The following is a 22,824-nucleotide window of genomic DNA, read 5'->3' on the forward strand; positions in this document are numbered from 1 at the left end:
GAGGAGGAGGAAGAAGAGGAGGAAGAGGAGGTGGTGGTGGTGGTGGAGGAGGAGGAGGCAGAAAAGGAGGAGGAGAAGGAGGTGGTGGAGGAGGAAGAGGAGTTGGTGGAGGAGGAGGAAGGAGAGGAGGAGGAGGAGGAGAGGAAGAGAAGCAGCAGCAGCACCTGAACAAACAACGGAAGAACTAAAAAAGCGAAAGGAGGGGAAAGAAGAGGGGAAAGAAGAGGGGGGGAAACAGCTTCAACAAACAGCAAGACGCGCCAATTTGGAAAACGTTAAAAGGAGAGAAGAAAGACGAAGTGGGGAGAGGGGAGGGGAGGAGGAGGAGGAGGAGGAAGGGGGAGGAGGGGGGGGAGGAGGAGGAGGAGGAGGAGGAAGGGAGGGGGAACAAAGAAATAAAAGAGGAAAGGAGGAGAGGGGGAGAGGAGGAGGAGGAAGGGAGGGGAAGAGGAGGAGGAAGGGAGGGGGAAGGGAGTGGGAACAAAGAAATAAAAGAGGGAAGGAGGAGAGGGGGAGAGGAGATGGAGAGTTGGGGGAGAGGAGATGGAGAGTTGGGGGAGAAGAGGTGGAGAGTAGGGGGATAAGGAAATAAAGGATGAATGGTGGAGACTGGGGTGAGAGGGAGAGGGGGAAGGGGAGAGGGGGATGGGTGAGGGGGGAGAGGGGGAGGGGAGAGGAAAAGGAGTAGAGAGAAGAAAGGGAAATGGAAGGAAGATAGATGGCAAAATGTACATGATATTTTACACACACATAGACACACGAGCGCACGCGCACACATATGAATAAAATCACCTGACGGCAAACCAAATAAACACACAAGTCGAGTAAAACACTTAAGAGATCACGTGACCTACTTCACATATTTTATTCTGGTTAACACCAGGAGATTTCATTCGCCTTCGGGTACGTCCCCGAAGCTTAGGGCCGTATGCTCTTACTGTCTCCAGCGCTTCTATCCTCAATGGCGGTCTTGAAGTTGAGATTGACTGATTGATCGGCCAGCAACACCAGAACCGAAGGTTTTGTCATCTGTCTGTCAAACCCGGTTTGTCATACAAGTGTTTGAAGTGATGTTTGACCGTGTGAATTGGGTATTTGGTTGTCAAACACGTTTGAGAAACGTGTTTGACGACCAAATACCCCATTCACACGGTCAAACATCACCTCAAACACTTGCTTGACAAACCGGGTTTGACAAACAGTTTGACCGTGTAAATGGCCCTTTACACTGTAGATAAACAGTGTCTTGCAACACACACGAGACATTGCAACTTCTGCCTCTCCTCCTCTTACTGCCCCTCCTCTTCCTCCTCCTCCTCCTTTCTCTTTTTTTTAATATCCTGCTCATTCTTCTTCTCCTCCTCCTCCCCATCTCCTTCTTCCTGTTTCTCTCTCGTCCTTCTCCCCTCCTTCTCCTGCTCCCCCTCCCCATCTTCCTCCTCCTTCTTCTGCTCCCCTTCCCCTCTTCTTCCTCCTCCTCCTCCTTTTCCTCCCCCATCTCCTCCATCCTATTCCTTCTCTCGTCCTTCTCCTGATCCCCCTCACCTTCTTCCTCCTCCTCCTCCTCCTTCTACTCCCCTTCCCCTCTTCCTCCTCCTCCTCCTCTTCATTTAACCAAGAGACGACTCAACATCTGTCACGTCTTGTGACTCGTCCATCAAACAATTAACGCAATATTGAGGACCTTACACCAGGAGACGCTGAGCATCAGCCTGGAGCTTAAGCCATCCCCTTTGGGCGGAGGCGGTGACGAAGATGACCTTACTTGACCTACCTTAGGCCATGACCTTACGCCCCCTCACCCCCACTCGGGATTCTTATCGATCAACCTCCCCCCCCGATGGGTCGGGTCCCCCCTAGGGGGCTGGGTCCTCCAAGGTTCGAACCCATTTGACTCCTCCCCTTCCCCCACCCCCCCACCCCGGGATGACCCAGTATGACCTGACCTGACCTACAGGTCACACGCTCCAAGACAGGTCATCAATTCAGAGTCCACTGCTTCTCGAACGTTGCCACGTCACTCCTGCAAACTTCTCTTTTCACACGCTCCAAGACAGGTCATCAATTCAGAGTCCACTGCTTCTCGAACGTTGCCACGTCACTCCTGCAAACTTCTCTTTTTTAAAGTCAAACATCCCAAGACAGGTCGTCAACCATTCGGAGTCCACTGCTGAACGAAAGCCTCTGCCACGTTACTCCTGCATACTTTCCCTGTTTTGCTCGAGATCCCTTTAGTCTTATGACACAGATTTTGACTTGTCTATCCATCCATCCATCTATCGGTCAATTCCTTTCCTACCTGTCTACCTCTACCCGTCCACCGTCTATCCGTTTCCTTGCTTGCCTACATGTCAGCCTGTCTGTCTATCTTCCTGTCTACTCGCCTTTCCATTCATGTCAACTTGTCTATCCTGAATCCATTTCTTTTCGTTCAATTTCATCGTTGCTTCAACCGTAAGCGACATGGCGCCGTGAAAGGTAGCGTGATCGACTAAAGAAAGAGAGAGAGAGAGAGAGAGTGTGTGTGTGTGACGGAGACAGAGAGCAGAGAGAAAGAGAGAGAGAGAGAGAGAGAGAGAGAGAGAGAGAGAGAGAGAGAGAGAGAGAGAGAGAGAGAGAGAGGGAAAGAAAGAGAGAGAAAGAGAGAGACAGAGGGGGGAGAGAGACAGAGGAAGACAGAGAGAGAGAGAGGGGAAGGAGAGAGAGAGAGGGGAAGGAGAGAGAGAGAGGAGAAGGAGGGAGGGAGAGAGAGAGGGAGGGAGAGAGACACAGAAAGCCAGAGAAAGAGAAAGAGAGACAGACAGAGAGACAGGGACGGAGATAGAGAGACAAAGATAGAGATAGAGACAGAGAGAGAAACACGTTTCAATACAGACCAACAACCTTTCTACACCTGATCTCAAGCGCGGCGCCCACGGGGGGAGGGGGGAGGGGGGAGGGTGGAGGGGGTGGCGTCAGCCCCAATCAGCCCCGCCCCGCCCCAAACCTCGCCCCGCCCCGCCTCTGGCCAATTTCCTCTTCTATTTCTCCGCTGGCGCCAACGGAACAACTCTGATCACTTGAGGGAGTCGAGGCGAGAGAGGGAGTATGGGAGTGGGAGTGAGGTATATGGAGTTGGGAGTGAGGAGTATGGGGGTGGGAGTGAGGTATATGGAGTTGGGAGTGAGGAGTATGGGGGTGGGAGTGAGGAGTATGGGAGTGAGGATGAGGAGTATGAAAGTGGAAGTGAGTTCTAAAGCCATTAGAGTGGGAGTGGGAGAAAGAGGAAGTGGGAGTGAGATGGAGTATATGACTGGGAGCGATAGGGAGTATGAGGGCAGGAGTGAGAGGGAGTATGGGAAGTGGAGGTGAGGAATGTGGGAGTGGTAGGGAGTATGGGAGTGGGAAGGAGTATGAGAAAGGGAGCGAGAGGGAGTATGAGGACAAGAGTTGGAGGAAGAAAGTGGGAGGGAGGGAGTAGTATGGGAGTGGGATGGAGTGTGGTAGTGGGAGTACAAGCAAATAAATATAGACATGAACAGGGAGTGTGGGAGTGAGTAGTGTGGGAGTGGATCCTTGGACATCCAAGCACACAGGACAATGGTGACGGCTCCGGCCTATGCTAAGAGACTCCTGGTGTAACTTCCCTCACCTGTGAGGACCTCTGATAGAAAGGAGTCGATTGGTGGGCTTTTAGGACAGTCGTCGGTCGGACCCCTCGACCCCTTCCTGGCCAGAATAAACGAAGAAGAGGAGGAAGAAGAGGAAGAGAAGGAGGAGGAGGAGGAGGAGGAGGAGGAGGAAAAATTGCGTAGAAGGCAGCGAACCACGCAGTCATCGGAAAAAAGGAGGCTCTAATATGGAGGAGGAAGATGAGGAGGAGGAAGATGAGGAGGAGGAGGAAGATGAGGAGGAGGAGGAAGATGAGGAGGAGGAGGAAGATGAGAACGAGAAACCGGAGAAGTAGGATAAGGAGCAGAAGGAGAAGGCGAGGAGCAGGAGGAGGTGGAGGAGGAGGAGGAAGAGGAGGAGGAGGAAGAGGAGGAGGAGGAAGAAAAGGAGGAGGAAGACGAGGACGAGAAACAGGAGGAGGAGGAGGACGAGAAGTAGAAGGAGAAGGGGAGGAGCAGGAAGAGGTGGAGGAGGAGATGGAGTATAAGGATGAAGAGGTGTAACAGGATGAGGAACTTAAGAGGAAGGGAGGAAGAGGACGATTAACACAAAGGAACACAAAGGAGGGGAGAAGGAGTAAGAAGAGGAGGAAGAGCAACAGGAAAAGAAGGGAGAAGAGGAGGAGGTGGACAAGTTGGAAGAAGAGGAAGAGCAAGAGAAAGGGGAACAGGAAGAGAAAAGAGAAGAGGAAGAGAACGGAGAAGGAGAATAGGAAGAGAAGGAAGAAGAGGAAGAGAAGGGAGAAGAGGAAGAGAAAGAGGAAGAGAAGGGGGAAGAGGAAGAGGAAGAGAAGGGGGAAGAGGAAGAGGAAGAGAAGGGAGAATAGGAAGAGGAAGAGAAGGGAGAAGAGGAAGAGGAAGAGAAGGGAGAAGAGGAAGAGGAAGAGAACGGGGAAGGGGAACAGGGTGAGAAAGGAGAAAAGAAAGAGGAAGAGAAAGAGAACTGAGAAGAGGAAGAGGAAGAGGACGGAGAAGAGGAAGAGGACGAGAAAGAGGAAGAGAAAGAGGAATAGGACGAGAAAGAGGAAGAGAAAGAGGAATAGGACGAGAAAGAGGAAGAGAAAGAGGAATAGGACGAGAAAGAGGAAGGGAACGATGGGGGAACGAGGTCAAGGCGGAAGGTGCCGACGTGGCAACGAAATATGGACCGAGAGACCCAAAGGAGACTCGGATGTCGAGTTATTATGCAGATTCTCCCGAGTGTTGCCTCCTCCTCCTCCTCCTCTTCCTCCTCCTCCGTCGGGGGAAGAACCATCTCGAGAGGTCGCGTCCTCTGCTGGAGGGGAGTAGGCTGGTAGGTTGTGTTGGGGTATACATGCATTATTAGTTATATGTCAATTTATTATTATTTACTATTTACCTGTTTGTTTATTATTTAACTATACCTATGCATTTATTTATGTATTTTATTTGTTATTTACATTATTATAGTTTTTATTTATTGTTTTATTATTAATATGATTTTTTTTTCGCATCCGACCTAGATATGGATCAAAAGGTCTCCTGTCGGCATGCTCCGCCTTTGTAAACTTTGTACATACACACACACACACACACACACACACACACACACACACACACGGTCCGGTGGCGGATTGGTAAGGCACTGGCCTCACAAGCCGGAGAACCGGGGTTCGATTCCCCGGCCGGGCGGAGACAAGTTGGGTTTATCTCCTTTCACGTGTAGCCCCTGTTCACCTAGTACGGGACGTTAGTCAAGGAGTTGTGTCCTTGCATTCCCGGTGTGTGGAGTGTGAGTGGTCTCAGACCTACCCAGAGATCTGCTAATAATGAGCTCTGAGCTCACTGCCGTAAAGAGGCTGCAGCAGATCCGAGGTGAATATATATACATATATATATATATATATATATATATATATATATACATACATATGTGTATATATTGTGTTGGTTGCCTTGTGCTATGTGGACTATGTTGGGAGCAAGTGTATGTGTATATGTACGTGTCCCTGGCATGTTGGGTGTACACTATGGGTTGGTGAGTGTCAAGTATAGGCGCTGGAAGTACAAGGAAGGATGGTGGGTGTACATGGGGATGTTGGGTGTACAAGGGATGCTGGGTGTTAACGTCAAAGGGGATAACTGGGGGAGTTCAGGGTGCGTGCAATTTCGGGCAAACGTTGGGCGCGCCTGAATGCATTTGCAAAGATGCAAATGGGCTTGTAAGAGAAAAGCGTATGCAGAGAGTGTGGGCGGATTGTGTGGTGGGCGTGCATTGGGTGTTTATCAATGAGGGTGTGTATGGGTGTACGTGTATATGGGGACACGGGCAATGGGCAATTGCAAGTCTTATAATGGGGCGCGTATAAGGTATATGACAATGTGATGGTATAAATAATAATCATGAGGAAAACTTGAACAAATGATAACTTGAAGCCAAAATAAAAGAAACGATGTCCTAATAGATATGATATGTTGAAAACATTTATGGCTGTGTACAAAAAAAAGTGATGGTATGTATTACACGGTAGTCATCGTCAGGGCACGATGAATCGGTTGTTTTGTTCATCTCCGTCCAAACCTTATGCATCAGGGATGACTTTTCATCCATGAGGAATTAACATAGGAGGAACAACGAATGGGTTCTTAGATGAATGTATACTATGGATGAGTATATACTTGGATGAGTATATGAGTTGGCCACCACCCTTCTATGGGGAAAAAGGATTTTTGGTATATGTAACATTCCTTGCTGTAAATTTTGACTTTTGGATGCGCTCTTGGGGGGGCGGGTCTGCTGAATTAAATCGCCTGGTGAAGAGATGTGTGTGTGTGTGTGTGTGTGTGTGTGTGTGTGTGTGTGTGTGTGTGTGTGTGTGTGTGTGTGTGTGTGTGTGTGTGTGTGTGTGCCATGTTTGAGGTAATAGATCGTATTATATGATCTCTGAACTCTTATACGGTAGAATAACTGCTGTCGATCACGGGTAACATGATCCAAGGCCATGTTGAATAACAGGCAAATCTCTATTGCCAACTGTAACAGGGTCGTGCATCGGTGTCAACTGTGACACGGTTATGCAACAAGCACCTCCTCCTTTGCATGATCGCCTACGTGGTCTATGCAGGAGTGCAATGAAGTTAATTTGTACAATAAAACTTTATTGACAATAGTGAAGTACTTTTATCAATACTGGCCGTATCAGGTTGACGCCAAATAGCCTAGAATGTCAACTAGAGAACTGTTGATTTTTTTAATTAACGGGAGTAGTGGCAATATCAATTTTATCAATAAATATTGACAATGTGAGGGGCTCTACAGATTGGATGATCTCTTGATAAGTATGAGTGTCATGGTCAAGGCGATCTGGCACTCATAGTGCCACGTCATAGATGACACGGAGGTCATGTCACTCCCCACCCCCGGCCGTCTCTCTCTCTTTCTCTCTCTCGGGCTCTCACTCTCCTCTCTCCCTCTCTATCTCTACCTTTCGTTTTTCCTCTTTCTCTCTTGGATTCTCACTCTTCTTATTACCTCTTTCTCTTCTTCTTCCTCTTCTTCTTCTATCTCCCTCCGTCTTCCCTCCTAAAAATATCTTAATTAATGACAGGAGACGTTACTGCAATCTGATCCACTCACTCTTCAAAACCAATTTCAACATTTTACACGGCGTCATCAATTCAGAAGCTCTTCGTGTGAAGATGCAGTTGCCAACTAGTTATATAAAGTTCCACAAAGTCCTTCGGTAGTGGGTCTTCTCCCCGTGTTTCCGAGCATTCGCTCTCCCACAGAGGCTGAGGGGGTTGCCGTCCTCGCCTCAAGAACGAATGACCCAAGTTCAGGTCCCCAGGGCGCACACAAACATAGGTAGTGGAGGAAAGCCTTCATACGTAAGCAGTACGTGTGTTTATATCCCGTTAGGGTCGCTTGATGTATTATGCAGACACTATACACAACCAAAGCCAAGCTAACACATTCCTACCACTTGCACAGTATTCTCTTACACTAAAGCCATCTGTGGATCCGCCCATACATGCTCTGGTAGATCTGGGTGAAGGTGGATCATGCCTGTCTGGTTAGAAGACATCCACGGCCATGGGAATTACCCAGAATGAGGTTGGTCTCAGAACAGTATGATAGCAATATATATTATATATATATACATATATATATATATATATATATATATATATATATATATATATATATATATATATATATATATATATATGAAACTTGTTAACCCACTGTCGGAGAGAAGAAATCAGAAATACTAATTTTCTGTATATTTCGACCACTGACTGTGATCGAAATATACAGATTAGTATTTCTGATTTCTTTTCTCCGACAGTGGGTTAACAAGTTTCATTTTACCAATGTGCTATTACATTACACTGTGCATATATATATATATATATATATATATATATATATATATATATATATATATATATATAGATATATGAGCGTCTTGCTTTTTATAAGACGAAGACCGTAGCATCACGCCACCACGACCCTACAAAACGAAACGACTTACTTCACGAACTAATCGTTCCGCCGAGGGCATCTGGGTGAAACATGGTATGTACTGTATTTCATCAAATCCTTTATGCAGGCTAGTCTTCCGACAAATGTTTTTGTCATTATATATATATATATATATATATATATATATATATATGCATATACATACGTGTGTGTGTATGTAAATGTACATACATATGAATATGTACCTGTATATGTACATGTACTCGTAGTGATTAAACACCTATACCTCATCACCATCTTTTGCCAATATTTATGTATATATAAACATACATATGTTTGACATATGTATATATACACATGTACGAACAAAAGTAAATAGAGCGGACACTCCCAACCAACACCAAAAAATTCCGGATACATTGCGGTGTACAGCTGCCCCCACTTGTACCGTGCAGCACAGGTGTTGGCAGTATTCATGAAATATGGTGCCACTGTGGTGTTTGTTTACATCGTAGTAAAAACAAGATGAATGTGCACGCCGGTGCCATTTTTCACAAACCTGGCCACCAGCTGTACCCGCTGTAGCTGGAGCCAGCTGTGCTTTGCGGCGTTGCCATAGAGACAGGCGAAGAGGCGTGCCTGACGCAATGCGATAACAGTGGTGATAATGGTGATAATACAGAAATTAATAACAATAATTATAATGATAATGATAATCACAGTAAAAATATAAACATCAACAATAACAATAATGACAATAATAATAATAGCAAATATAGCAATGACATACATACATATACCAAGGCTTTTTCCCCCTTTCAAGGGAGGTAGCCAAAAAGGGAAAGGCATAAAAACACTCCCACCCATTTCATCCCTAAATACACTCCACACCCCTCCCACCCTCCCTCTCATCTGAGCACCTCCTGGATGACGGGTCATCCCTGCACCTTGCCCACCGCCCTGGGTCAGAAGCAGTGTCGCAAGACACAGCACATCCACAGCAAGGCCGCTTCATTTAATCGGCGACCCCCCTCTCCGTCCCCCCTTGCATATAAGGAGAGGACGGGGAGAAATCCCTTCGGGCTGCGTCAAAATTTACTCACACATACTACCCCACCCCCCATCCCCCTGCCCATTCCTCCTCATGCAATCACATCATCCATATACAACCATTCTCCACTCACCTCTGTCTTCCGTCCTCTCCCTTCCTTCCTCAACAGACATTCCCCTCTTCCCCAAAGCCCCCTTCACCCCATCCATCCACCTCATCCTAGGACGTCCCCTCATGTTCACTCCCTCCACATCTGCCTTCCATACCTCTTTTACTAGTCTTTCTTCACTCATTCTTTCCATGTGTCCAAACCATCCTAATATTCTTTCATCAACCCTATCTCCCAGCTCCTTTTTCACCCCTGTTCTCCTCCTCACCTCCTCATTTCTCACTCTATCCAGCCTAGTAAACCCCACCATACTTCTCAGACACCTCATCTCAAACACATTCAAACTCCTTCTCTCTTCTTCTCTTATGTTCCATATGTTAATAATAGTAAAAATAATAACGACAATAATATCGACATCAACAACAATAACGACATAAAAGGAATAATAATTATAACGAAAAATAATAATGATGATAATATTCATCACCTCAGCAGAAAATAAAATAAAAATAACAGTAATAATAATGATAACAATAATAACAATATCACGATTACGTTTTCACATGTCAACTCTTCATTACTTTCATTCCTGGCCACGTTCACAGGATCGTTTCCTGGGACGAGCACTGGGAAGAAGAGGTGAGGAGCATACGCCAGGAGGCGCTGGATAGCTGCACCCGAAGCAGACACCTTTGCCCAATGTGTACGCTTTGGAGACAGTTTGGTATTTGGAGAGAGAGAGAGAGAAAAAAAAAAAAAAAAAAAAGGGGGAGGGGGGAGGTCACTGTCGGGTAATCGGAGAGGAGTGTGGGACTCGAACCTACCACTAGGAAGAGGTTGCGCCCCCGATTACTCCTCCAGAGTACGGGAAAGTACTCTGGAGGAACTCTAAGGGCGGCTTACTCCCCTACTCTCTGGACAGGGATCGAAACAAGGTACCCCCAGAGCGTGGACTAGAGACGCTAACGACTTCTGAATGGGATTATGGACAAGAGGAGAAAGATGGAGGATAAGGTGGAGGAAAAGTGGAGAAGGAAAAAGGTCTGGTGGAGAAGGAAGAAACGGAAGAGGATAACTGTGGTGGAAAAAGAGAAGGTGGAGGAGGAGGAGGAGGAGAAGAAGAAGAAGAAGAAGAAGAAGAAGAAGAAGAAGAAGAAGAAGAAGAAGAAGAAGAAGAAGAAGAAGAAGAAGAACTCCTCTCTCCTCCTGCTCCTCCATCCCTTTCCCTCCCTTTTTCCTCCTTTTTCCTTAATGTCAATGTCTTTTTTTTCTGTGTCCTCTTACTTTTCCCTTTTCCCCCTCTCTATTATTTTTAATCTCTTTTTTTCTCTCTATTTTCCTTGTTCGCCCCTATATCCCTTCTCTTGGGCCTATGCTCTTTTTCTCCATGTCTTAACTCCCCATTCCTCCATGCTCTCTTTCTCTCTCTCCTTCTCCTCTCCCTGTCCTTTCCGTCATACTCTCTTCCCTTTCTTCTCCTCCTTCCTGTCCATTCCTATGAGCTTGTGCTCTCTCCTGTCTCCTCCTATACACTTAGACTCTCCTCCTTGCCTTCCCTGTCTATTCCTTGAAGACAGACAGAAGTTAAAAGTCTTTAGTATTCTTTAGTCCAGTGGTTCCCAAACTGAGGGTCAATTATCCCCTGAGGGGGGAGGGGAGATAACAAATTTTCGGGGGGTAATGGAAGGGTGACTAAATGAATAAATAAATACATAAATAAATGAAATAAACAAAAATAAAACATTGCGATAACCCGGGATCAATGTTAAATTAGTACGTATAGTTGAAAAAAAAAAAAAAAAAAAAGGGAACCACTGCTCTGATCTAATCATTATAAGGTGCGCTGCGTGCTTCTGGTCCGAAAGGACTTCGCTAAAGCCCTTAACACACCACCTGCATTAAACATGCACTCAGTGACTTATACGAGGATAAGGAAGAAGTTCCCTTTCTTGGAGTTTCGAGGACTCAAAGGTTCTGTCTTAGAGTCTTGAAACGAGGTGTCGGGTGATCGATGTCTGAGGAGGAAAATGAGGATGAGGTTGTCACGAGAGGTTGCGTAGGTGTTGGAAGGACTCAACCCAACCCCTGAGACGTCACTCCCTAACTCCAATCCACCCTGTGACCCTCTTTATATATTCTATTCAATCTACGAGTAAAACCAAAATTCTCCCCATTTTTTATTCTTAGTGTTCTTCAGGAGTCATCCTCTTTCTCCCGCTCTGTCGCCAGACGATTTTATTCAGCGGAGGAGGACCTCCCGTCCCTCAGGGCTTGAGAAAGATGTGCGCCTGCGCAGGTGGCACCAGCTGAGGGCCATCTGGAGGGCGCAATGACGTCATAACTATCCGTAACAGCACAAGACCACCACCGCCCAGAGGAATCCTCTTCCTCGCGAAGAAGAGGAGGAGGAGGAGGAGGAGGAGGAGGAGGGGAGGAGAGAGAGGAGGAAGAGGAGGAATAAGAGGGGAGGATGAGGAGGGGGTGGAGGAGGGGGAGGTAGAGGGGGAGGTAGAGGAGGAGAGGAGAGGAGGTGGAGGGGGGTAAGGAGGGGGAAGAGAGGAGGAGGAGGGGAGGAGGAGGGGAGGACAAGGAGGGGAAGAGGAAGAGGGGAGGACGAGGAGGGGGAGGTGGAGGAGGAGGGAGAGGTGGAGGAGAAGGTGGAGGAGGAGGGGGAGGTGGAGGAGGAGGAAAATGTGGGAGGGAAAGGAAGGTGGAGAAGGAGGAAGAAGAGGAAAAAGACAAAAATGATAACAGAAGAAAGAGAAAGAGGAGGAAGACCAGAATGAAGGAAAATATGTGAAGCAGGAGGGAAAGGAAGGGGAAGAGGGAGAAGGAACAAAAGGAGAAAGAGATGCAAGAGGAAGAGGAAAAGAAAGGGGGGAAAGAAGAGGAGGAGCAAGAGGGAGAGTAAGGAGAAAGATGAGGAGCAGGAGGAAGAGGAACAGAGGGAGGAGGAGGAGGAGAACGAGGAGGGGCAGGAAGAACAGGAGGAGGAAGAGCAGCAGGAGGAGGATCATGAGGAGGAGAAGGAGGAGGAGGGGCAGGAAGAGCAGGAGGAGGAACAAAAAGGAGGAGGAAGATCAGGAGGAGGAAGATCAGGAGGAGGAAGAGAAGGAGGAGGAAGAGAAGGAGAAGGAGGAGGAGGAGGAGGAAGAGGAGTTGGTGGCAGAATGTGAAGCACTGACCGTATCCTGGTGGCCACCACACAATATATTGTTGGAATCACCACCTACGTTATGAAAGAGCAACATCAGCTTCTCTCTCTCTCTCTCTCTCTCTCTCTCTCTCTCTCTCTCTCTCTCTCTCTCGCTCTCTCTCTCTTTCGTCTCACCTCAGTTGTCAGCTTGAGTTGCAGCTTACCTGTGAACAAATAAAAATAAAAATAAATTTCTGACTTTCATACAATGAAAAAATAACAATACAACAATACAATACAATTCTGAGACACATTAAACTCGCACAGAGAATGCACAACGTTTAATAATATTTTATACAAAATAAAACACGAATGAAAAATACAGTAAAATACAATACTGTACATTAAACTAACCTATAACACACACCAAATGATACACCTTAAAGATAACAAAATACAGTAAAATTACGTGTGAAATTAAACAGCGTGGACATAATAAAATATATGATTAAAAATACATCACAAAACATTACAATTCTGTGGTTAAGAAATACAATATCCAACGGAACGCAATACATCACGATACACAACAGCGAAATTCAATGAAAAAAAAAAAAAAAAAAAAAAAAAAAAAAAAAAAAAAAAAAAAAAAAATGAAAATACAAAACGTAACATTACAATACATTACACTGGTGGCACACTTTATTAATACTATTCTGGTTAACGGTAGATTATTTTATTCATATGAACGCTTTCCTTGAGGTAGATTGCAGGTTCTTTCACCTGAATAAAACTACCTGGCGTCAGATTAACGAACGAGTTAAAGTTGTACAAGGCAGTTAAAGTAATCGATACTAACTCAGAGTAACAATTCCTTTAATCTTTTCAGTTGAATAAAATCGTCTGGCGGTAGATTGATTAAACGTCGGAGGGAAGATCAATCCACTCAATCCACTGACCCATCGCTCAAACCCAATCAATCAATCAATCAAGGAAGGCTTTAGTAGCAATCGGGCGGATAATTATCGATTTACTTCTTCTTCTTCTTCTTCTTCTTTTTCTTCTTCCTCTTCTTCCTTCTCTTTTACCTTTTCTTCCTCTTCTCTTACTTCTTCCTCCTCCTCTTCTTCCTCTTTTTCTACTTCATCCTTTTCTACTTCTTCATCCTCTTCTTCTTCTTCCTATTCTTCTTCTTCTTCTTCATCCTCTTCTTCTTCTTCCTCTTCTTGTTCTTCTCTTCTTCTTCTCTTCTTCTTCCTCCTCCTCTTCTTCATGTTGCTGTGACCTCCCAAAAACACCGCTCCGCACTTTGCAGACAACTGCAAAATCTGACTCGTTTCAACTCTGAATATTTTCATTATTTAACTTGAGGGCTTTGTGTATTAATGTAATTTCATTATAATTGGGCCATCCGAACGGAGGATTTGCGAAATGTTTCCCCCACAAAAGACAATTATATATATATATATATATATATATATATATATATATATATGTATATATATACATATATCTGTATACGTTGATGATATAGTTTACTGTCACGAACTCCCCCCTATTGGGAGGCTTGGACGGTGCCCCGTACAGAGGACTTTGCAGCTTATTATTTAATGAACCATGCCTTTTTGTACAACTTCGCCGGCGGCAGGGTTCGAACCATCCCCTACACCTCCATTTTCTATTGGCCCTCCACTGTCATCTCTCCTTCCTACTCCTCTTCCTCCTTTTTTCCTTCAGTCTCCATCGCCACCTCCTCTTTCTCTCTTTTCCTCACCTCTCTTTTTCGCGTCTTTCTCTCCCTCCCTCTCCCCCTTCCCTCGAGTTCCTCCTCTGGTCCTCCCCGACCCAAAAAATGATAAATAAAAATAGTAGTTTTAATAGTAGTATTATAATAATAAGAATAGTTATAAGAATAATGGTAATAATAAAAGTAATACTAACAATAATAGTAATAATAATAATAATAATAATAATAATAATAATAATAATAATAACAATAATAATAATGATAATAATAATAGCAATAATGAATAATAATAATAATAGTAATAACAAAAAAAACTATAATAATAATAAACGAATAAAATAAAGTAAAATTAAACGAAATAAAAATAAAAAGCGCGTTAGCGCTCAGCTGATCCAAAGGTTACCTCTTCATCTTTCTCGAGTGTGTGATCCCATCTTTTCCCCTCGATTTCCCCTCTCCCACCCCCGTAAACCCGCTTTCCCTCATTTCCCCTCCGTTTCCTTCTTATTGTCCTCCTCCCCCTCCCCCTACAACCGAAAACAAAACAATTCTTTCCCCTCTTATATACGTATATGTTCGTGTATACACACACACACACACACACACACACACACACACACACACACACACACACATATATATATATATATAATATATATATATTTTATATATATATATATATATATATATATGCAATAAAATACTTGAGACGTGTGTTTCATAGATGCAAGGTAACCACTATGAAAAGAAATGACCAGAATAGAGCGATTTCGTGTATTATATCTTCTATGCAGATGTAATACTGAAGACGTAATACACGAAAGCGCTCTGCTACGGTCGATTTTTTCGTAGTGGTCACCTTGCATGCATATATATATATATATATATATATATATATATATATATATATATATATATATATATATATATGTATATATATATATATATATATCCCCTTCCCAAAAATAATTCTACCTCTCGCTTCCGTCCCTAAAAGCAATTTAATATACTTTTTCCCTTGCCCTCGTCCTTCTCCACTATCCCCACATTTATCAACACATTTTCTCATTTTCTTCTTTCCTCTCCTTCTTGCTTGTTCCCCCTCTTCTAAATAACCTCATTTCCCCTCTCTTGGCAGCGCCACATCTCTCCCTCACTTCATCTCCACCACACCTCTCATTTCCTTCATTATCACCTCTTCCTCTCTCCCCTCTCTTCATCTCCTCTCTTCCTCTCCTTCCATTCTCTTACACACAAACCTCTATCTCTTTTTACTGTTTATACTTTATTTTATCGCCATTATTTCTTCTTTCCTATTCTACGACCTACCACTCTCCCGTCCCCTTCCCCCTCCTCCCCTCCCCTTCCTCTTCTCCTTCCTCCCCTTCCCTTTCTCCCTCCTCCCCTTCCCCTTCCCCGTCTTCCACTTTCCCTTCCCCCTCCCCTTACCCTTCCCTCTCCTCTCCCCTCCCCTTCCCCCTCCCCCTCCTCCCCTTTCCCTTCCCCCTCCTCCCCTTCCCCTTTCCCCTCTTCCACTTCCCCTTCCCCCTCCTCCCCTTCCCCTTTCCCCTCCTCCCCTTCCCATTTCACCTCCTCCCCTTCCCCTTTCCCCTCCTCCTCCCCTTCCCCCCTCCTCCCCTTCCCCTTCCCTTTGCACCTTTTATAAATACACATATCAATAATATGCAAATGCATCTTTCCTCTCACCTTCAGCGCAGATGTGGTCTTGTTATGAAGTAGCTTCATCTCTACCCTTGCTGCTGTTGTTGTTGTTGTTGATGTTGTTGTTGATGTTGTTGATGTTGTATATACGTATGTTGGACAGGCTCATACAGCACGCATGCCTCCTCCTCCTCCCCCTCCTCCTACTCCTCCTCTTCTTCCTCCTCCTCCTCGCCGACGCTGATGCCTGTAACTTATCGATTCAGCTTCAGCTTCAGTTCGTACGGAGGGACTGCATCGGCACGTGGCTCTCTCCATATCTTCCCCCTCTTCCTCTTCCTCCATATCTTCCTCTTCTTACTCCTCCTCCTCCTCCATATCCTCCTCTTCCTCTTCTTACTCTTCCTCCTCCCCCTACTCTTCCACACCCTCCTTCTACTCCTCCATATCCTCCTCTTTCTCTTCTTCTCTTCCTTCCTCCTCTTCCTCTTCTTACTCTTCCTCCTTCTACATATCCTCCTCTTACCTCTTCTTACTCATCCTCCTTCCTCCTCCTCCTTCATATCCTCCTCCTACTCCTCCATGTCCTCTTCCTCTTCTTCTCTTCCTCCTCCTCTTCCATATCCTTCTTCTACTCTTCCTCCATATTCTCTTCTTCTCTTCCTCCTCCTCCTTATCATCTCATCTCTTCTTCTTCTTCTTCTTCTTCTTCTTCTTCTCCTCCGTGTCATGTCACCGAACACTGGCGATCCCAACCCACAGAGTGTCATAATTTCCCTTCGTGTCCCAGAGGTACGGCGTGTCACATCCATCCTTTCATGATGGCGAACAGCGACGTCACTGTTTCCCGTGTCACATGTTAAATGTGTCATGTCATTGGCGACTCGAACGCGTGTCGAATGTTGTGTCAGAACATCTCCGTGTCATGTCAGCTGTGTCACACTGGCTGCACATAATCATGACACACCCCTTCTAATGCGGCAAGACATAGTTTATCAGCTGTGGGGGGTAAGAATTCCGTCGCCGTGTCCCCTCGTATCGTAGAAGGCAACTGAATGGGTGCAAAACAAGGGGACTAGGAACCCCCTCCCCCTCTCTCTCTCTTTCCCACGCCGAGTCACGACAAAAAATATGGTTTAACTCGGGCACCCCCCTAATAAAGGGATTAAGGGTTTTGTCTACGCATGTATGTATATATGTATGCATGTACGTATGCATGTACGTACATATGGACGTATGTATGTATGTACGCGTGCATGAATGTTTGTGCTGTATGTCTACTTGTAAGCGTGTATGCATGCATATATGTATGTACCGTAAGCATGCACGTATGCATGTATGTATATACATATGCATGTATGTATGCATGCATGTATGTATGTACGTACGTATCCATGAATGTTTATGCTGTATGTCTGGTTGTATGTATGTGTGTATGTATGCATGAATGTATGTACCGTAGGTCCGTATGTATGTTATTCATGTTATGTTGCCCATGCTATGTTCATGCTGATAAAGCATCAACTCCCGTGGCGAAAGAGTCTGCGAGCTCAGAGCTATTGGACCACTGCAGGATCGACGCTCTATCCATCCGGGGGACGATGCAACCTATGTACCTCACCGTGGTGACGTAATAAGGTTGTGTATAGAGAGAAGTGCATGTGGAGTTTGTCTCTGTTGGATACATACATACATATACACACAAACGAAAGGAGTACACACATTCATATATACTCCAATGAAATCCCTACTGCTTCAGGAACCCGTTCACTGAAACTCCACAAAATACTGAACCCGGGGACCGAGTGACAGCTACAGGGGCGGCACTCGCCAAAGAAGGTGAGGTAAGGTGGGAGCTTTGTGTATATAGGAGATGGGCTCCTTGACCTTTGACAGGTGGTTTCTCGTTGCCATCTGCCAGGTGGTTTGTATATACAACGTAAATGACTCAAAAGATGGCGTGGCTGGAACAAGGAATGATTACACAAGCACGTACTCCAAGAACTCCCCGTTCTGAGGACTCCCTTAGGTGGGAGTCGCTGGGTGCGTTAGCTCTTCCTCTGGGGGGCACTCCACCACCACCACCACCACCACCACCACCACCACCACCACCACCACCACCACCACCACCACCACCACCACCACCACCACCACCACCACCACCAACTACAACAACAACATTTCCCCCTCCATGTATACATTCAGATCCCCTTGTAAACCAATTATCCATATAATCATCATTGTTGAATGCATTGTGTACTGACGTGGCGCTCCGTGTCGTGATGGGGTGTGACGTGACGTCGAGCTGGAGTGGCCGTGTCACGGGTTATCACGTCATGTTCGATATGATGGCTTCCATTCTCTAAACACCATCGATACCGGAGTCATACACACACATATGCATACACACACACACACACACACACACGAGCTGACGCAACCGTTACTCTGTAACCATAGCAACCCGTTCTTGGCTTCTCGGTCATATCAGCTGACTTAACACGGTCAATACATTGGCGCGCTATATATATATGTGTGTATATATATATATATATATATATATATATATATATATATATTTATGGACCCTGATACTGAGTTGGGGGTCTCGACCTATATAGGCCTTATTCACGCAAGGAGCCACCTTCCTATTCGCTGCATGACAATGGCGCAGGACGTATGTCACACCGACAACTATACAATAAACTACGGTATTAAACGGGGTCAACTGTTCAATACGGTGAGAGCACAGATTTTGGTCTGGCCACAGACAGACATTTTCATTCAGTTGATTAAAGAAAATTGGGTCTCGACGACTTCACTTGGCGTAAAAAAAAAAAAAAAAAAAAAAAAAAAGGTCGCTTCATTGAAGGCATTGCACAATCACGACTTTTAGTGCGCCAGTGATTGCCACTTGACCTGACTCTCCCAAGGAAACAGGTCAAAAGAAAGCTGATGATATTATGAACCGTTGCTCCAGTATGTGTTTCACCATGGTCTCGGATCACGTGTTGGACTCGTCATCAACAGCTATTTCCCTCCCGGAAGAGAGCTCAAAGCTCATATATAACCGATCTATGGTTAATTCTGTGATCTTACACACACACAACTCCACGCCCACGAGTTGGAGTAACGACTCGCAGTGCAGCGATACTGAAATTATTTTAGCCCTGTGCGGGATTCGAACCCGGACCGCCGTAGTGACGGCCGGGAACTCTAACCACTACGCCATCGTGTGTGTGTGTGTGCAGTACCTTTCCCCCATCCACCACCCCTCCGTTGCTAAACATAACTAAATAAACGACCAACAATCCTTTGTATATTCAAACCCAACATAATTTGAACATCCGGCGATAAAACGGATCGTTAGTAATTTATTTTGCTGTGTTTAGCACGCGACGGGGGTCGGGGGGGTCGGGAGGGAGGGTACGCAAATAGTGTTGCTGAGAGAGAGAGAGAGAGAGAGAGAGAGAGAGAGAGAGAGAGAGAGAGAGAGAGAGAGACCTTCACTTGTTGAGACGCAATTCCTAGGGGGGAGGGTTAGGGTTAGGGGAGGGAGAGGAGGAGCAGAGGGAGAGGGAGTGGGGAGGAGGAGAGGGGGAAGGGGAGGAGAGGGAGGGGCAGGAGAGGGAGAGGGAGTGGGGAGGAGGAGAGGGAGGAGGGAGGAGGAGAAAAGGGAGAGGGAGGAGGAGAAAAGGGAGAGGGAGGGGGAGGAGAGGGAGAGGGAGGGGGAGGAGAGAGGGAGGGGGAGGGGGAGGAGAGAGAGAGGGAGGGGCTGGAGAGGGAGGGGGTGGAGAGGGAGGGGGTGGAGAGGGAGAGGGAGGGGGTGGAGAGGGAGAGGGAGGGGGTGGAGAGGGAGAGGGAGGAGGGGGAGGAGAAGAGGGAGAGGGAGGGTTGAGAGAGGGAGGGGGAGAGGCAAGGGGAGGAGGAGAGGGAGGGGGAAGGGGAGGAGGAGAGGGAGGGGGAAGGGGAGGAGGAGAGGGAGGGGGAAGGGGAGAAGAAAGAGGGGGAGAAGGAGAGGGAAGGGAGGAGAGAGAGAGAGGGAGTGGGGAGGAGAGGGAGAGGGAATGGGAGAGGGAGAGGGAGGAGAGGGAATGGGAGAGGGAGAGGGAGGTGGAGGAGGGCGGGGAGGGGGGAGGAGGGGGAGGGGGGAGGAGGGGGAGGAGGAGGGGAGTGGGTAAGGGGTTTGAGGTCATCAATGAGAGAGACTCACAGAATCTGCCTGAAGCAAATAGAAGGAGGAGGAGGAGGAAGATCAACCGTGACGCGAGACTTGACCTTCTAGGATGTCGAGAGACGACGGAGAGGTTTTCTAAGAAAATTCACTAACTCCCGATGCGTTGATTGTACTCGAGTATAAAGAAGGATGGTCATAGTTACATGTGTATATATATATATATATATATATATATATATATATATATATTATATATGTACAGATGTACATATGTAGGTGTACATGTTTGTAGTACCCATGTATGTATTCATATAGGCTTTGTGACGGCCATGTGGGCCGCTTGAGTTCGTTTTTTTTTTTAGGGGGGGGCTCGATATTTGATTTATTTTTTTGGGGGGCTCGATATTTTATTCTATTCATTTATTTATTTATCTATTTATTTATTTATTTTTGGTGGGGAGAGGACACTTCTGACACACACAACTGTGAGGACGCTGCCATAATCCTCCAACGAGATGATGATGATGATGAAGGGGGTGATGAAGTGGAAGTATGAATAATAAATGATGTCATTTAATGTTGCGGATGCCAGACTCCATCATTGTTACAGCTGGCTCTCCCTCACTCACTCCTACTCTCCCTCTCTCTCACTCCTTCTTTACTCTCCCTCTCTTCCCACTCTCCCTCTCTCTCACTCACTCCTTACTCTCTCTCTATCTTCCCACTCTCTCCCTCCCTCTCACTCCCTCCTTACTCTCCCTCTCTCTTTCTCACTCCCTCCTTACTCTCCCTCTCTTTCCACTCTCCCTCTCTCTCTCACTCCCTCCTTACTCTCACTCTCACTCACTCCTTACTCTCCCTCTCGCTCTCACTCCCTCCTTACTCTCCCTCTCTTACCACTCTTCCTCTCTTTCCTTCACTCCCTCCTTACTCTCCCTCTCTTTCCACTCTCACTCCCTCCTTACTCTCCCTCTCTTCCCATTCTCCCTCTCTCACTCCCTCCTTACTCTCCCTCTCCTCCCACTCTCCCTATCTCTCCTTCTCTCCCTCTCTTTCCACTCTCACTCCCTCCTTACTCTCCCTCTCTTCCCACTCTCCCTCTCTCACTCCCTCTTTACTCTCCCTCTCTTCCCACTCTCCCTCTCTCTCTAGTAACATTGAGCGACGCAATACGCACAGTGGAAGACAAAGTTATCTCCACAGGTTTGCTTGAAGATGGATTAAACTTAACGAAACGTTATGAGAATCGGGTGGCCGGCTCTAGTCTATTCTCATAAACGTTGAGTCGCCTCCCCGCCTGGTCAGGGCTGTCGGGAACCAACGCAGCAAACCCACCTACTGACGAGTTCAAGATGATATCCACTGGGCTACTGCGAGGCCCAATAATTATAATCATAATTATAATTATTATTATTATTATTATTAATTATTATTATTATCATTATTAATTATTATTAATTATTATTATTATTAAATATTAATTATTATTATTACTATTATTACTATTATTATTATTGATGATGATGATGATGATGATGATGATGATGATGATGATGATGATGATGATGATGATGATGATGATGATGATGATGATGATGATGATGATGATGATGATGATGATGATGATGATGATGATGATGATGATGATGATGATGATGATGATGATGATGATGATGATGATGATGATGATGATGATGATGATGATTCTAATAATGACAATAAAATAATAATATTAATACTAATGAGAATAATAATAATATTAGTAATGATAATAATAACAATAATAATAATAATAATAATAATAATAATGATCATGAATAACATCGATAATAATCGTACTGATAATAAAACTGCAAACACAGGAAAATGAAAAATTGGAAAATATAAAAAAATAAAAAATACTTAAAGAGTTGCTGGGAGCAGAGCCGCATCACCATCCATGCTTGGAATTAAAGTCAACGAGCCACCTAAGCCCACTCATCCATGTAAGGAGGAGGAGGAAGAGGAGGGGGAGGAGGAGGAAGAGCTGGAGGAAAAACTCGTGTGGTTTCCACATCCTGGATGACCATGGTAGCGGGACGCTACCTACGGGGCCACCTCAATCTCCCTAAATGAGGAGGAGGAGGAGGAGGAGGAGGAGGGGGAGGAGGAGGAGGAGGAGGAGGAGGAGGAGAAGAAGAATAAGAATAAGAAGAAGAAGAAGAAAGTTTCCGGGACAAGATTCGCCCCGCCTTCCACCTCACCTCATCAGCCAATCACGTGCATCGGCATGGGGGTGACGGAGGCGGGGCTTATACGCAAGTTTAATTTCATTGGAGGATATCAATATTTATCGATAAATGCTGGGTGACCTAGATTCCAACCCTTTGACTTGACCACGAAATTCCCTTCAACCCAACGTCATTACTTCGGCCGCAGTGAATCCATTTAAAGGGGTTCGCTTTCCTTTGTAATGTAAATCAGTTGGTAGCCCTGCGCGGTTCCCCGCTAAACGATACGACAGTGTTTCCATTGGTCAGAGTAAATGATTTTTCTTTTAATTTTTATCACCGAAACTGATATTCATTTTATAACCAGTATAGGGGTAATTGCATGGATTTCGTGTATTTTGTCCACTGAGGGCTTTATGACACCCCTACGGATCGGAGCCACCCAGTATTCTTTATTGATAGGAGACCAATATGTTCATCACTTTCAATTTCTACTCTCCCTCCTGTACCATTTCTATTGAGTCTGTCTATCCATGGACAGGAAAACGACAGAAATGAAGCCATGCACCTTTCACAAGAACGGGTGTGACGCTATGGTTGCCATTTGGGAGAATAAAGATTTTTTTTTTTTTTTT

Source organism: Oratosquilla oratoria, chromosome 2 (assembly GCF_046742065.1).
Source record: "Oratosquilla oratoria isolate Oo_2021 chromosome 2, ASM4674206v1, whole genome shotgun sequence".
NCBI classification, from domain to species: Eukaryota; Metazoa; Arthropoda; class Malacostraca; order Stomatopoda; family Squillidae; genus Oratosquilla; species Oratosquilla oratoria.